Source organism: Mirounga leonina, unplaced genomic scaffold, assembly GCF_011800145.1.
Source record: "Mirounga leonina isolate KUSES-001 unplaced genomic scaffold, KU_Mleo_1.0 Mir_154, whole genome shotgun sequence".
Lineage (NCBI taxonomy): Eukaryota > Metazoa > Chordata > Mammalia > Carnivora > Phocidae > Mirounga > Mirounga leonina.
The window spans coordinates 52,143,229-52,158,761 of NW_023270389.1; the positions used below are offsets into that span (position 1 = coordinate 52,143,229).

The 15,533-nt window shown below is 37.5% G+C and overlaps 1 protein-coding gene and 1 pseudogene across 1 annotated transcript in view; one reads left to right on the forward strand and one right to left on the reverse strand.

The window, feature by feature from the left end:
• RABGAP1L (RAB GTPase activating protein 1 like) overlaps positions 1 to 15,533 on the reverse strand; it is a 769,071-nt gene that overhangs the window by 722,885 nt on the left and 30,653 nt on the right. The gene's annotated exons all lie outside the window — the stretch shown is intronic.
• Positions 3,073 to 3,731, forward strand: LOC118014471 (annotated as a pseudogene).

The window sequence follows — 15,533 nt, forward strand, 5'->3', positions numbered from 1 at the left end:
GGGTGAGGGAGAAGCGGGCTTCCCACCAAGCAGGGAGCCCGATGTGGGGCTTGATCCCAGGACCCTGGGATCATGACCTGAGCCGAAGGCAGATGCTTAACGACTGAGCCACCCAGGCGCCCCAACAAATTCTGTAGTTTTTCAAAGTACATTAAGTGGAGGGACACCTGGATGGTTCAGGTAGTCAAGCATCCAACTCTTGATTTTGGCTCAGGTCATGATCTCAGTGTTGTGAGATGGAGCCCTGCATCAGGGCACCACGCTGGGCATGGAGCCTGCTTAGGATTCTCTCTCTCCCTCTCCCTCTGCCCCTCCCCCTTCTCTAAAAAAAAAGAAAAAAAAGTACATTAAGTGGAGCACTGAAGGATTCTTTCATGAAGAGGAATCTAAACATACTTCCCACTATCCACCATGGGTGAGATGGGGTAGTGTCTGAGTTTGGGACTAAACCTACTTACAAGAGCTCAAGCTCTAATAAATATTGACAATATGGGTCATTAAAGCCTGACTGTAAACTCTCAACCACTAGAATCAGGCACACACACAACTGGGTTTAATCCTGCCTCCACCATTTACAAACTTTATGACCTTAGGCAAATAAATCTCTCTGAACTTCATTGAGTTTAAAACAGGAGAAATAATAATCTACCTAAGAGTTGTTGGGAAAAATTAAATGATGTTATATATGTAAAAGCACTGAGCATACTGTCTGGCACTTAAAAAAAAAAAGCTGAATACATATTAGTGAATATCATTTATTGTTCTTTTCTGTGATACTACGAACCCTGGCTCAGTTATTACAGGGGCATTAGCAGTACCATCTACCTTCAACTTATTTGAAGATTTAGTTTGATCCACAGCCATTTCTTATAATACATCTCAAATTCAGGGCACCTGGGAGGCTCAGTTGGTTAAGCACCCAACTCTTGATTTCAGCTCAGGTCATGATCTCTGGGTCGTGGGACTGAGCCCTACATCAGGCTCCATGCTCAGTGTGGAGTCTGTCCCTCTCCCTCTGCTCCTTCTCCACTAATTTGTTTTCTCTCTCTCCCTCTCTCTAATAAATGAACAAATAAGATCTTTATTTTTTTTATTATGTTATGTTAGTCACCATACAGTACATCATTAGTTTTTGATGTAGTTCCATGATTCATTGTTTGTGTATAACCCCCAGTGCTCCATGCAGTACGTGCCCTCCTTAATACCCATCACCGGGCTAACCAGTCCCCCCACACACCTCCCCTCTAAAACTCTGTTTGTTTCTCGGAGTCCATAGTCTTTCATGGTTCGTCTCCCCTTCCAATGTCCCCCCCCCCTTCATTTTTCCCTTCCTTCTCCTAATGTCCTCCATGCTATTCCTTATGTTTCACAAATAAGTGAAACCATATGATAATTGACTTTCTCTGCTTGACTTATTTCACTTAGCATAATCTCCTCCAGTCCCATCCATGTTGATGTAAACGTTGGGTATTCATCCTTTCTGATGGCTGAGTAATATTCCATTGTATTATATGGACCACATCTTCTTTATCCATTCATCTGTTGAAGGGCGTCTCGGCTGCTTCCACAGTTTGACTATTGCGGACATTGCTGCTATGAACATTGGGGTGCGTATGGCCCTTCTTTTCACTACATCTGTGTCTTTGAGATAAATACCCAGTAGTGCAATTGCTGGGTCACAGGCTCGCTCTATTTTTAATTTTTTGAGGAACCTCCACACCGTTTTCCAAAGTGGCTGTACCAACTTGCATTCCCACCAACAGTGTAAGAGGGGTCCCCTTTCTCCACAACCTCTCCAACATTTGTTGTTTCTTGTCTTGTCAATGTTTGCCATTCTAACTGGTATAAGGTGGTATCTCAATGTGGTTTTGATTTGAATTTCCCTGATGGCTAACGATGATGAACATTTTTTCAAGTGTCTGTTAGCCATTTGTATGTTTTCTTTGGAGAAGTGTCTGTTCATGTCTTCTGCCCATTTTTTGACTTGATTATTTGTTTTTTGGGTGTTGGGTTTCATAAGTTCTTTATAGATCTTGGATATCAGCCCTTTGTCTGTAGTGTCATATGCAAATATCTTCTCCCATTCTGTGGGTTGCCTCTTTGTTTTGTTGACTATTTCCTTTGCTGTGCAGAAGCTTTTTATCTTGATGAAGTCCCAAAAGTTCGTTTTCCCTTTTGTTTCACTTGCTTAATAAGATCTTTAAATAACAATTATACATCTCAAATTCTATCTTACACTACAACCAATTCTGGGGTGGAAGGAAGAGACCTTCCATTATAAAAATGAACAAGAAAAAAACTTCACATCCAAAAAGATTTAATTCAAATTATGGATACTTGACCAAGCAAAAAAAGCAAATTTCTTCTGAAATAGATTTACTATAAGATACAGGAAAATGTGTTTATAAAATTTCTAGTTGATGTTCCCAGGACAATTGAAGAGAGAATTATATACATGAAACTAGAGCACGAAGTTACAAAGAAGGAAGATTAGGAAAAATTGCAGAGACAAAATAACATGTTTTCCAAAGGCAAAACTGAAGCAGATCTGGATTAGATACTTCAGCAGAACAAATTAATAAAGAAATAAGATAAAAACTTAAAAACGTATCCCAGAATGGATAAAAGAATTAAATATAAGTGCTGAGTAAGAGAAATATGAAGATCAGATCCAAAAGAGACAATCTAAATTTTAAAAAAATAACAATTCCAAAGGGGAGGGAAAAAAAAAAAACTGAAGTGAGGGCTGTAATATTGAAGCCTATAATAAAAATAATAATAATTCTTAAACTATACCAGGTACAATTCTTTACATAAACTTTACATAAGCTCTTTTAATTCTACTTTCAAGTAAGTCTATTATTATCTCCATTTTACAGATGAGTAAACTAAGAACCTTACCCAAAGTCGCTAGTATCATGGCACAAATTAGAAACCAAGCAATCTGGCTCCTCAGTTTGTAGTCTCAATCACTATACAACGTCCCTCAAAGAAATATTAGAAGGAGACACTTGGTGGCTCCTACGAATCCCTGTGGGCTCCTTCGTAGCTCCTCTCAACCTCAACTTTGCCATGGCTTCCACTGGTCTACAAATCCTGGGGATCATCCTAACACTGCTTGGCTAGGTGAATGCTCTGCTGTCCTGTGCCCTGACCCTGTGAAAGGTGATTGCCTTCATCAGTAACATCACTGTGGCAGCCCAGGTGGTGTGGGAGGAGCTGCAGATGTCCTGCATGGTGCAGAGCACAGGTGAGATGCAGTGCATGGTATACAACCCACAGCTGGTGCTGCCCCAGGACCTGCAGACTGCTCACAATCATCCTCCTGTTGGCTCTGCTTGGTCTGCTGGTCTACCTCACTAGAGCTAACTGTACTACCTACATGGAGGACAAGGACTCCAAGGCCCATTGGGTGCTTTTCTCTGAGATTATCATTGTCATCTCAGGGATCTTGCCCCTGATCTCCACAACTGCTGCCAGCCCACACAACCATCCAGGACTTCTACAACCCCCAGGTGGCCAAGGCCCAAAAGTGGGACATGGGGCCTTCCTCTACCTGGGCTGGGCAGCCTCTGGCCTTGTGTTGCTGATTGGAAGGGGAGCTGCTGTGCTGCACCTGCCCTTTGTGGGGGGGGGGGGGCTCCCAGGACTCAAACCATGATATGGCCTGACACTTGGAATCCGTTGCACATGTCACCTCTCAGAGTCCCTCTGAGTACCCCACTAAGAATTTTAATTTTTTTTTTAAGATTTTATTTATTTATTTGAGAGAGAATGAGAGACAGAGAGCATGAGAGGGAGGAGGGTCAGAGGGAGAAGCAGACTCCCCACTGAGCAGGGAGCCCAATGCGGGACTTGATCCCGGGACTCCAGGATCATGACCTGAGCCGAAGGCAGTTGCTTAACCAACTGAGCCACCCAGGCGCCCCCCACTAAGAATTTTATCTAATTCTGTGTGTTTGTGTCCTTACACCTGAAGTGAGTCTTTTGTAGGTAGCATATAAATGAGTCTTTTTTTAATCCATTCAGCCACTCTATGCTTTTTTATTGAAAATTTAGTCCATTTATATTTAAAGTAATTATTGATAGGTATGTACTTACTGCCATTTTATTGTTTTCTGGCTGCTTTGTAGGTCCTCTCTGTTCCTTTCTTCTCGTGCTCTCTTCCCTTGTGGTTTGATGAGGGGTTTTTTAGTGGTACACTTAGACTCCTTTCTCATTATCTTTTGTGTATCCACCATACATTTTTGCTTTGTGGTTACCATGAGGCTTATATATAACAATCCATAACAGCCTATTTTAAGTTGATAACAACTTAAGTTTGAAAGCATTCTAAAGCTCTATATTTTACTCTCCCCTACTCTTTTATGTTTTTGGTGTCACCTTTTACATCTTACCTTGTATATCTCAACTAAAACTGTAGTTATAGTTATTTTTACTATTTTTGTCCTTTAACTTTCATACTAGCTTTTTAAGTGATTAATCTATCACCTTTATTATATATTTACATTTACCAGTGAGATTTATATTTTCATATGCTTTCTTGTTACAACCTAGGGTCCTTCTTCTTCAGCTTAAAGAAGTTTCTAAATAAAGCTTCTTATAAAGCTGGTTTAGTATGATGAACTCCTTTGCTTTTGCTTGTCTGGAAAACTCTTGATCTCTCCTTCAATTCTGAATAACTTTGCAGGGTGAAGTTGCTTTCTTTCAGCACTTTGAATATATCACACCACTCTCTTCTAGCCTGCAAAATTTCTGCTAAAAAAATCTGATAATCTTATGGGGGTTCCATTGTATGTAACACATTGTTTTCCTCTTGCTGCTTTTAAGAGTCTCTCTGTATTTAACTTTTGACATTTTAAATTATAATGTGTCTTGGTGTGGGTCTCTTTGGGTTCATCTTTTCTGGAACTCTCTGGGCTTCCTGGATCTAAATGTCCATTTCCTTCTCCAGGTTAGGAAAGTTTTCAGCCACCGTTTCTTCAAATAAGTTTTCTGCCCCTTTCTCTCTCTCCCTCTTTTCCTTCTGGGACCCCTAAAATATGACTGTTAGTCCACTTGATGTTGCCTCATTCTTCCCTTAAAGCTAGATTCACTTTTTCATTCTTTTTTCATTTTGCTGGTCTGATTAAATGAGTTCCACGGCCCTAAATTTGAGTTCACTGATCCTTTCTCCTGCTTCATCTAGTCTGCTGTTGAACCCCTCTATTATATTTTTCAGAGCCATTACTGTGTTCTTCATCTCTGTGGCTTCTATTTGGTACTTCTTTATACTGTCTCTTTGTTGAAGTTCTTACTGTTTTCATACACTTCTCCCAAGTTCAGTGAGCATCTTTACAACCACTACTTTAAACACTTTATCATGTAAATTACTTATCTCCATTTCATTATCATTTTTTGAGGTTTTATCTTGTTCTTTCATTTGGAACATATTCCTCTTTTTCCTCATTTTGTTTGACTGTGTTTGTTCCTATGAGATAAAAATGCCTCTTCCATTCTTGAAGGAATGGTCTCATGTAGGAAATGAACCTTACCATTCAACCATACTGTAGTTCTTAGTTGTCTCTTGAACCTTTGTGATTGTCCAAGCAGCCTATTTTATTTTTAATAGGTCCCAATTGTTGAGGATATGCCAAGACCTGTGTCTAAAACGGGGGGGGGGGGGGGGAGAAGGGGGGGCGTCTTAGCACCGAGAATCAGGATGATTGGAAGCCAGACCCTCAGGCAGCAGCTTTTCAAGTATACAAATATATACAGTCTTGTGAAACTACAAGCATAAACCCTGCCAGCCACCAGACCAGGTAGTCTGGAGGTGTCCTCTGGGCAACAGTTGCAAAACTGGTTCAACATTCAAAAATCAATTAATGGAATCCATCACATCAACAAGCTACAAAAGAAAAATCACATGATTATATCAATAGATGGAGAAAAGCATTTCACAAAATCTAACACCAATTCATGATAAAAACTCTCAGTACACTGGAATGAAGGAAATATCTTCAACCTTGATAAAAAATATGTTCACAGATGACATGATTGTCTATGTAGAAAATCTGAAAGAAATGACCAAAAAAACTACTAGAATAAGCAATTACAGCAAAGTGGCATGCTACAGGGTTAACATACAAAAATCACTTGCTTTCCTATATACCAGCAATGAACAAGTAAAATTTGAAATTAAAAACACAATACCACTTACAGTAACATCCAAAAATTATATACTTAGGTATAAATCTAAAAAATTATGTACAAGATGTGTATGAGGAAAAACTAGGAAACTCTGATGAAGGATATCAAAGAAGAACTAAAGAAATGGAGAGATATTCCATGTTCACGTATAGGAAGACTCAATATTGCTAAGATGCCAGTTCTTCCCAACTTGATCAATGCAATCCCAATTCAAATCCCAGATAATTGCTCTGTGGATATCAACAAACTAATTCTAAAGTTTATAGAAAGGAGCGCCTGGGTGGCTCAGTCATTAAGCGTCTGCCTTCAGCTCAGGTCATGATCCCAGGGTCCCGGGATCGAGCCCCGCATCGGGCTCCCTGCTCGGTGGGAACCCTGCTTCTCCCTCTCCCTCATCCCCCCTGCTTGAGTTCCCTCTCTCGCTGTGTCTCTGTCAAAAATAAAATCTTTTTTAAAAAATAAAGTTTATACAGAGAAGCAACAGACCCAGAATAACCAATACAAAACTGAAGAACAAAATTTGAGGCCTGACACTACCTGACTTACCGTAAAGATACAGTATTCAAATAGTATGTTATTGGCAAAAGAACTGATAAACAGATCAGTGAAACAAAATAGAACCCAGAAATAGACTCACATATATACAGTCAAGCAATCTTTGACAAAGGAGCAAAAGCAATACAATAGAGAAAAGACAGCCTTTTTAACAAATGATACAGAAACACTGGACATCCATGTCCAAATAAAATGAATCTAGACATAGACCCCCCTTCACAAAAACTAACTCAAAATGGATCACAGACCTAAATGTAAAATCAAAACTATAAAACTCAGAGAAGATAACATAGGAGGAAATCTAGATAACCTTGGCGATGACTTTTTAGATACAACACCAAAGGCATGATCCATAAAAGAAACTGATAAGCTTGACCTCATTAAAATTAAAATTTTCCTTTCTGCAAAAGATACTGCTAAGAGAATGAAAAGACAAGTCACAGACTGGGAGAAAATATTTGAAAAAGCCATATCTGACAACAGACAGTTATCCAAAATATACAAACAATTCTCAAAACTCAACAATAAGAAAATAACCTGATTTTTAAAATGGACAAAGACCTTAACAGACACCTTATCAAAGAAGATTGTCATCAGGGAAATGCAAATTAAAACAATGAAATACCACTAAACACCTATCAGAGGGGCTAAAATCCAGAACACTGACAAGACCAGATGCTGGCAAGAATATAGAGCAATAGGAATTCTCATTCATTACTGGGGGGAATAAAAAATGGGACAGTCACTATGGAAAACATTTTGGAGGTGTCTAACAAAATGAAACATACTCTCACCATATAATACAACAATTGGGCTCCTTGGTATTTACCAAAAGGAGCCAAAAACTAATGTCCACACAAAAACCTGCATATGGATGTTTAGAGAAGCTTTACTGGTAATTACCAAACCTTGGAAGCAACAAAGATGTCCTCCAGTAGGTGAATAGATAAACTGTAGTACATCCAGACAATGGAATACTATTAAGAGCTAAAAAGAAATAAGCTATCATGTCATGAAAAGACATGAAGGACACTTAAATGCATATTTCTAAAAGAAAAAAGCCAGTCTAAAAAAGCTACACAATGTATGATTCTAACAATATAACATTCTAGAAAAGAAAAAAATATGTAGACAGTAAAAAGATCAGTGGTTGCCAAGGGCTGCAGAGGTAATGAAAAAAGCAGACCACTGAGGATTTTTAGGACAAACTACTCTTTGATACTAAAATGGCTGATACATGTCATTATATATTTGTCCAAACTCAAATAATACATAACACCAGAGTGAACCCTAATATAAACTATGGGCTTTCAATGGTAATCATGTGGCAATACAGATTCATCAATTTTAACAAATGTACAACCCTTTGAAGAATGTTGATAAGAGGGAGGCTGTGCAAGTGTGGGGGCAGAGGGTATACGCAAAAGTCTGTGCCTTCTGCTCAATTTTGCTGTGAACCTAAAAATGCTCTAAAATATAAAGCCTATTTTAAAAAATAAAATAAAGTTGTAAGTCAGATACATCCTCCTCATAAGAGGGGCAAACTCCCCTGCTTCAATCCCCACCGAAGTATTGCAGCAATTGCCAGAAAGCTCAAATTGCTTTTTTCTTCTTTTTTATTTTATTTTTTTTATTATTATGTTATGTTAATCACCATACATTACATCATTAGTTTTCTTTTTTAAAACAATTCAGTGGGTTTTACTATATTCACAAGGTTGTACAGCCATCACCACAGTCTAAATTTAAAACATTTTTATCACCCCAAAAAGAAACTCTGTACTCACTTGCAGTCACTCCCCCAATCCTCTTTCCCTCCTACCCCCCCATCCCCCCCACCCCCAGCAAACTCTAATCTGTTATCTGTTACAACTTCTCAGCCATTCCTGACTATTGAAGAAACTGTGTCTAGCGGTGCCTGGGTGGCTCAGTCAGTTAAGGGTTTGACTCTTGATCTTGGCTCAGGTCTTTATCTCACAGTTTTGAGTTTGAGCCCCTCACTGGCCTCCACAATGGGCATGGAGCCTACTTAAAAAAAAAAAAAAGACTGTCTAGTGCATGCCTGCCTTCCAGGTGCCAGGTAAGTGATGATAATTTCAGCACTTTCTCTGGGGAGCAGTACAGAACCAACAGGTCAATTTCCTAGAATCAGTCCCTGAGATATAATCCTACTGAAAGGCTCAGGCTTTAGAATTAACTGAAGCCTATTCCTGCATATTTATTCACCACCATCACCATTACTACTGGGGAGAGCAGAACAGTTAATACCAACTGAATCCTCATTCAGATCAGAGTTCAATTTAATAGATGCCAAAGCCAAGCTGGTCAGTGTTGATCCCAAGCCAGACACTGAGAATGACTGGTTTTGAATCGTAACTTCTAGCCCAACCAGTTTTATGACCTTGGGCAAATAACTTAATCTCCCTAAGTTTTAATTTTTTTTCAGATATAAAATAGGGAGGATAACTGTACCCATCTCACAGAACTAAAATGAGTTATCATAAGTAATGTGCTTAGAACCACACACAAGTACTTAATGAATGCTATTTGTTATTGGTATCTATATCATCTACCTATTAAAAGATTCTTATATGGGGTCCAAATATGACTATCAAAAAAAAAAAAAAAGGACTAACCATGGTTGGACCACATGAAATTGCCAATACATGACATTTTTTGACCTATAAAAATGATAATTTCATGTGGTTCAATCTAATATATACTTCTAAAAGACAAACCTAAAACAAAAGTACACAGAAAGTTCAAAAAAAAAAAAAGTATAAGTCATATCAGCAAATCAAAACAAAAAGGATACTGAGACTGGTAGATTCAAAATCAGAGTGTAATTGAGGCCAAATGCATTAAATAGGACAAATAAGGTCTTTTATAGTGATAAATAGTACAAACCACACTGAAAATCTCTTAATCGAAAGCCTTTCTATACCAAATAGTATAATATCAAATAATAAAGCAAAAACTGTTCAAAATACAATGAAAGATTGATAGATACACAATTCAAGCAGAAGATAACTTAGCTGTGAACAAATCAAATGCCTAAGAAATGAAGATACAGATGTGAAGTTTAACTGGTATGGTTAATTAACAGATATGTAAAGAAATACTAAACTATCATTCTGGCCAAACATAAAGGTTCATTTTCAAAACAGAATATATCCTAGACCCCACCAAAAAAAAAAGACAATTTTCAGAGTACAGATTGCTTAGGATATTTCTCTGACTACAATACAACTAAACATCAATTAGAGTTTATATCAAGTAGAGGGGATCTTATTTGCTCATTTATTGACAAACATTCCTCAATCTTGACTAGAACATACGATCTGTCTGGGGCACTGCAGCTTCCCCAGCACCTAAAAGAATGTCTGACACACGGTAAACACTATATAAATATGTACTGAATGAAATTAAAAAACACTAAATACTCAGGACAATAAAGACATCAAATCTATAATCACAGACGGTTTAAAATGTAAAAATGAGAATGCTACATATAAAAATATTTCTGGGGGGCGCCTGGGTGGCTCAGTCGTTAAGCGTCTGCCTTCAGCTCAGGTCATGATCCCAGGATCCTGGGATCGAGCCCCACATCGGGCTCTCTGCTCAGCAGGAAGCCTGCTTCTCCCTCTCCCACTCCCCTTGCTTATGTTCCCTCTTGCTGTCTCTCTCTCTGTCAAATAAATAAATAAAATCTTTAAAAAAAAAATTTCTGGTTTTGTTCCAAAATACCTTTATAGTATTATTGTATAAAACAGTCATAATCTGAAAGCATCAACTGAAAAACTATTAAAACTAATAAGAGTTCAGAAAAATAAGAGTTCTTATGACACATTAAGTACACAAAACAGTGCTAGTCATTATTGTTACAAATGTTTCTCTTTCACACATTTGATAGTTTTGTACTTTATATAATGACACTGCCTGACTTTCTTATGCCAAATGCAGTAATTCATATCCACAAGGCAAAGATTATTTCCTGCTCTTCTACGGTAACACCATCAACCCCAGAAGAGAGAGGCCCAATCTCCTCTACAGCACTGCCCATCAAGTAAAATGCCTATCTTCATCACTACCACGGGCAGGTGCGAGATCCCATCCAAAAGCTTCCTGGCCAAGAATACAGTTAGAAAGTGACTGGGCCTCCCTCCCTAGGGAACCTGAATCCCTGGAAAGAATCTAAACCAGCTACAGGATTTATCTCATCCTAAAAGGAGCATCTGTTATCTAGAGTTTTCACATTTTCTTAGTTACTTATAACTAGAATACACCTACCCCTCCCACACACATAAATCAAATTATTTATTTTTTGAACATTTTCTGAAATATAGTTTCTATGAAAATAGGAAATAATCAGTATTGTTTTTATTTTTAAGCAAGCCTGCCAGACATAAAATTTACAAATTCAATAGCTTTCTTTTAGGCCAGCAGTATCTCATTACACCTAAAAGAGGGTGAGAGGAACCCATTCAGATAGCTAATAAAATAAGAATAAACTTATATAGAGAGAACTTATAAAAAATACTAGTAAATTCTACTGAAGTACTTTAAAACTCCAATAATCAGAGATACACATAATTTTCCAGGATAACAGAATTCAGAAAACAGCCATTATGTAACTACATATTGTAAAGATGCCAGTCGATTTACAGGTACAATCTAATTCCATCAAAATTTTTAAAAAGAAGTTCTTCGGACAGCACCCGGCTGGCTCAGTCAGTACAGCATGCAACTCTTGATCTCAGGGTCATGAGTTCAAGCCCCACATTGGGTGCAGAGATTACTTAAAAGAAAAAACAGAAAGTTTTTGTGAAACTGGACGCAATAATCTAACCTTTAGGAAAGTAGTTAAGGGCATGAGCTCTACAGTCAGACTACCTGGGTTTGAATCCTACTTCCTGAGCTTAATGTGATCTTAAACTAAGTATTAAACCTATCTGTAACTCAAGATTTTCATGTAAAACTGTGATATAACACCAACATCATGGGCTTGTTATGAGGACTGAATATGCTAATACATGTAAAAAACTGGACTTTTACATGCTCCGTAAATATCTATAAAGTAGTATCAACATCTGGAAGAAAACATGCAGGAAAATAATCAAGAAAATGTGGGGGGAAAGGAAAGAAGGTATACTGCCAGAGAGAGGATAGATTAACTGAAATTATGTAAGAGTGGTATAAGAAATCAGAGGCAAATCAAAGAAACAGAATAGAAAATTCAAGAGCCTACCAGCTAATATTTTGGTATACAATAAGAGTAGCATGTTACAAAGCATTCGTGAAAGGACAAGTTCATTCAAAACATTAGTGGAAGGAGGGAATATTCAATAAAAGTTGATGGCACAGGGCGCCTGGGTGGCTCAGTCAGTCAGGGATCTGCCTTTGGCTCAGGTCATGATCCTGGCGTCCTGGGATTGAGCAGCAGGGAGTCTGCCTCTCCTCCTCCCTCTGCCCCTCCCCAGTACTCATGCACTCACTCGCACTCCCTCTCTCTCTCAAATAAATAAATAAAATCTTTAAAAAAAAAAAAGTGATAAGACAACTGGCTATTAGGGAAAAAATTAAATGCGATATCTACCAGAAATGAAACTCCAAACAAATGTCAAAAGGATTTTGGTTCTTAAATGACTAGGACAAAAACTATGAATATTTCTGATATCAGAGTAGGGAAGAAATAAGCATAATGCCAAAGAAGAAATCATAAAGAAAAAGACTGATAAACTTCATGAAAATTTAAGACTTCTGCATATCAAATAATATGAGAAACATTTAAGGCAAAAGTTTGAAACATGACAAAATGGTACAAGTTGTCAGGGGGGAAAAAAAGATGAATACTCTGATTGAAAATGAAATAAAGGACATAAAAAAACAAATGACCAACAACCATATTATATTTTCTAGCATCCATTCATTCTCCCTCTCCTTCAGTTGTACAGCAGCCCCAGAACCTAGCCTCTGGAGGTGGGGATAAGGATGCAGGAGGAGGAAAGAGGGCATGTCTCTAACTGAACTCCAAGCCAATTAACTTAATACCTTTTACTGTGACACTTTGTTCCAAGAGGAGCACTAAGTCTTAAGCCAATTAACATGGCATTTTTCCTAAGAACAGTACAGGAAAGAATATAAGTGTCTCATCAGATTAAACCCACAAGAGAATGTAGTGGAGAGGAAAGAGAGGCTGTCCTCCCTCTGGACGTATAGCATATAGATATGAGACCTATAAGAGATTGCAGGTGTCAGATACAGGGTAAAGAACAGAAGACAGGGAGGGAGGAAGGTTTTGACTTCACTAGAAGCTAAAGAACCTGAAGAGACATGCTTTGCAACTAATGAGAACTGCATTTTAGTGTGAGTCAAAAATAACAATAAACTGGAATATACCACTTATATTGTTTTTCAGAGAATCTGCTATTAAGGCATATAATAAGTTAGACAAAGTAGACAAAGCTAAATTCTGTAAGTACTGTTGATCTCTATTTACTTGTATATAAAAACAAACTATTTTCAATGACAAGGAAAGTAAATGTGTTGGAAAATTATAATGCCCTGTACAAATCTCTCAGATATAAAGGTAAAGCTTCCCTAAGAATGAAGGTAATTATTTGAAAGAACTACAGCAGTTTATAAAATGCTTGCAATGACAGTATCATGAGTTAAGAAAAATCATCTTTAGTTGATCTATAAAAAATAATTTTTATTTTAAAACTTAATTAGTCATGTAAGAGGAAGGAGTGAATAATTAAGCTATCAAATAAATGCTCCACTGTCAAAGAACAACCATCATTCAGCTTTATGGCAAAGTCACCCAAAATGATATTATTTTCTATCTTCTCTTATTCTGAAACAGAATAAAAATGAAATTAGTGCAGAAATAGATGTTTGAGGACTTCCTGAAACTGGAAAAACAGTTTTCCCGCAAGAGAAGATCCAGCTGGGGCACCTGGCTGGCTGTCGGAAAAGCATGCCACTCTTGATCTTGGGGTTGTGAATTCAAGCCCCACAACAGGTGTAAAGACTACTTTAAAAAAAAAAAAAACTGAATAAAAAAGAGAAAGAAGATCCAGCTGTTAAAATTTACTGAGCACCAGTGACTAATGTGAAAAATTCAGGTGTTCAACCAACCACTCTAAACTGAGACTACAGCAGAACTCCAAATGAATTAACAAAAAGTCAGAGATAAGCCCAAAGACAAAATAGGGTTTCCTTAAAGCAGAAAAGAAAACCAGAGGTAAGTTCATCTAAATATGGTAAAAGATATGTATACTCTACCTGGAATTAGTAGTATACAACTTGTGAACATCTAAAACCACCCAACTGTACACTTTAAAATGGTTAGTTTTATGGTATGTGAATCAAAAAAAATCCGTATAACTGACATTTACATGCAAAACCTTCCAAAAAGAGAAGGAAAATATATGTAAAATGACTGTTAACTCATCAGAAGTTTTGTGTTTACCAAGAACCTATTATTAGGCTACAGTTTCTGTATGTTCCAAGATTTCTTTTCTCAAATAAAAGGAGGAAGGGGACACACGTACAAATTTTGTCATCCTCACAAGCCATGAGATTTGAATATCTGAATGAACATGCAGACCCTTTGGTAACATTCTCCATTAAACGGTCTGTACGTCTGTGAACTTGTGACAGCCTGCTGTAGTTTCAGTTCAGAGTGGATAATCATCTGGTTTGTTCAGATTAGTCATTGGTGATCAGTAAATTCTAATGGCTGGATCCTCTCATGGGAAAACTGCTTGTGCCTTTGCAGACCTAGCCTGGAAGCTGAGCTGCCTGATCGCAATGACAGCTTTGTTCATACAATAAAGAATGTGACTATAGTCACCTGACACTTTTGATTAGGAATTCTCTGCTTCCTAGACAAGACAAATCCTACGTGGTCTCCCCCAAACAGACAGATGACTGTCACTTCTCTATAAACCCTCTACATCCTAGAAACAACCCCATATGAGCAGGATTTCTCTTTTCCAGGATATACAGGATAGAAAGCATCCAGGGGAAGTGAGAATAGCATCTCTTTGTCTCAAGCCCAAACAGATGCTGCTTTTGCCTTTGTTCTACAAAAATAAATAAGAAAACACAAAAAAGTATACTCTAATATACATTAATTTGCATTTCATATAAAATTCTATAAATAAGTAAATATTAAGATGTTATTAGGAAGTTTTATTTTCATAGAAAAAGTATAATTGACTTGATTGTAGACTAAGTCCTCAATTCAGACAGCCATCAGTGTCAAGGAAAAAATCTAGCCAGGTGGCTCACATTGCCAAGAAAATACTATTGACCTGAATTACAGGCACCATGCCAATAATAATTACCATTTACTGAATATCTATGTATTTATCATACTTTTGAAAACTCTACAAGATAGCTATTATCCTCATTTTAGAGATATGAAAACAGGAAAAGAATAGTTAAGTAATTTGCCCAAGGTCAGTGTTAGTATACACCTGAGGCAAAACTCAAAACCAAATCAACCAGACTCCAAAGATACCGCTTTTCCCACTCCGGAATAATGCCTCTCAAAAGAAAATGCATACAATAATAATATCTAACACTGAGTGCTTATTTTGTACTATGCACTTTACATTCCATCTCATTTAACCCTCCCAATATAAGGCAGAGCTAAGATGAATTCATTTTTATAAGTGAAGAAACAACAGAACACTAAATGACTTATCCAAAGTCACAAAACTAGTATAGCAGTCCACCCAGAGAAGCAGTATTCACCACAAACACACACACACGCACAC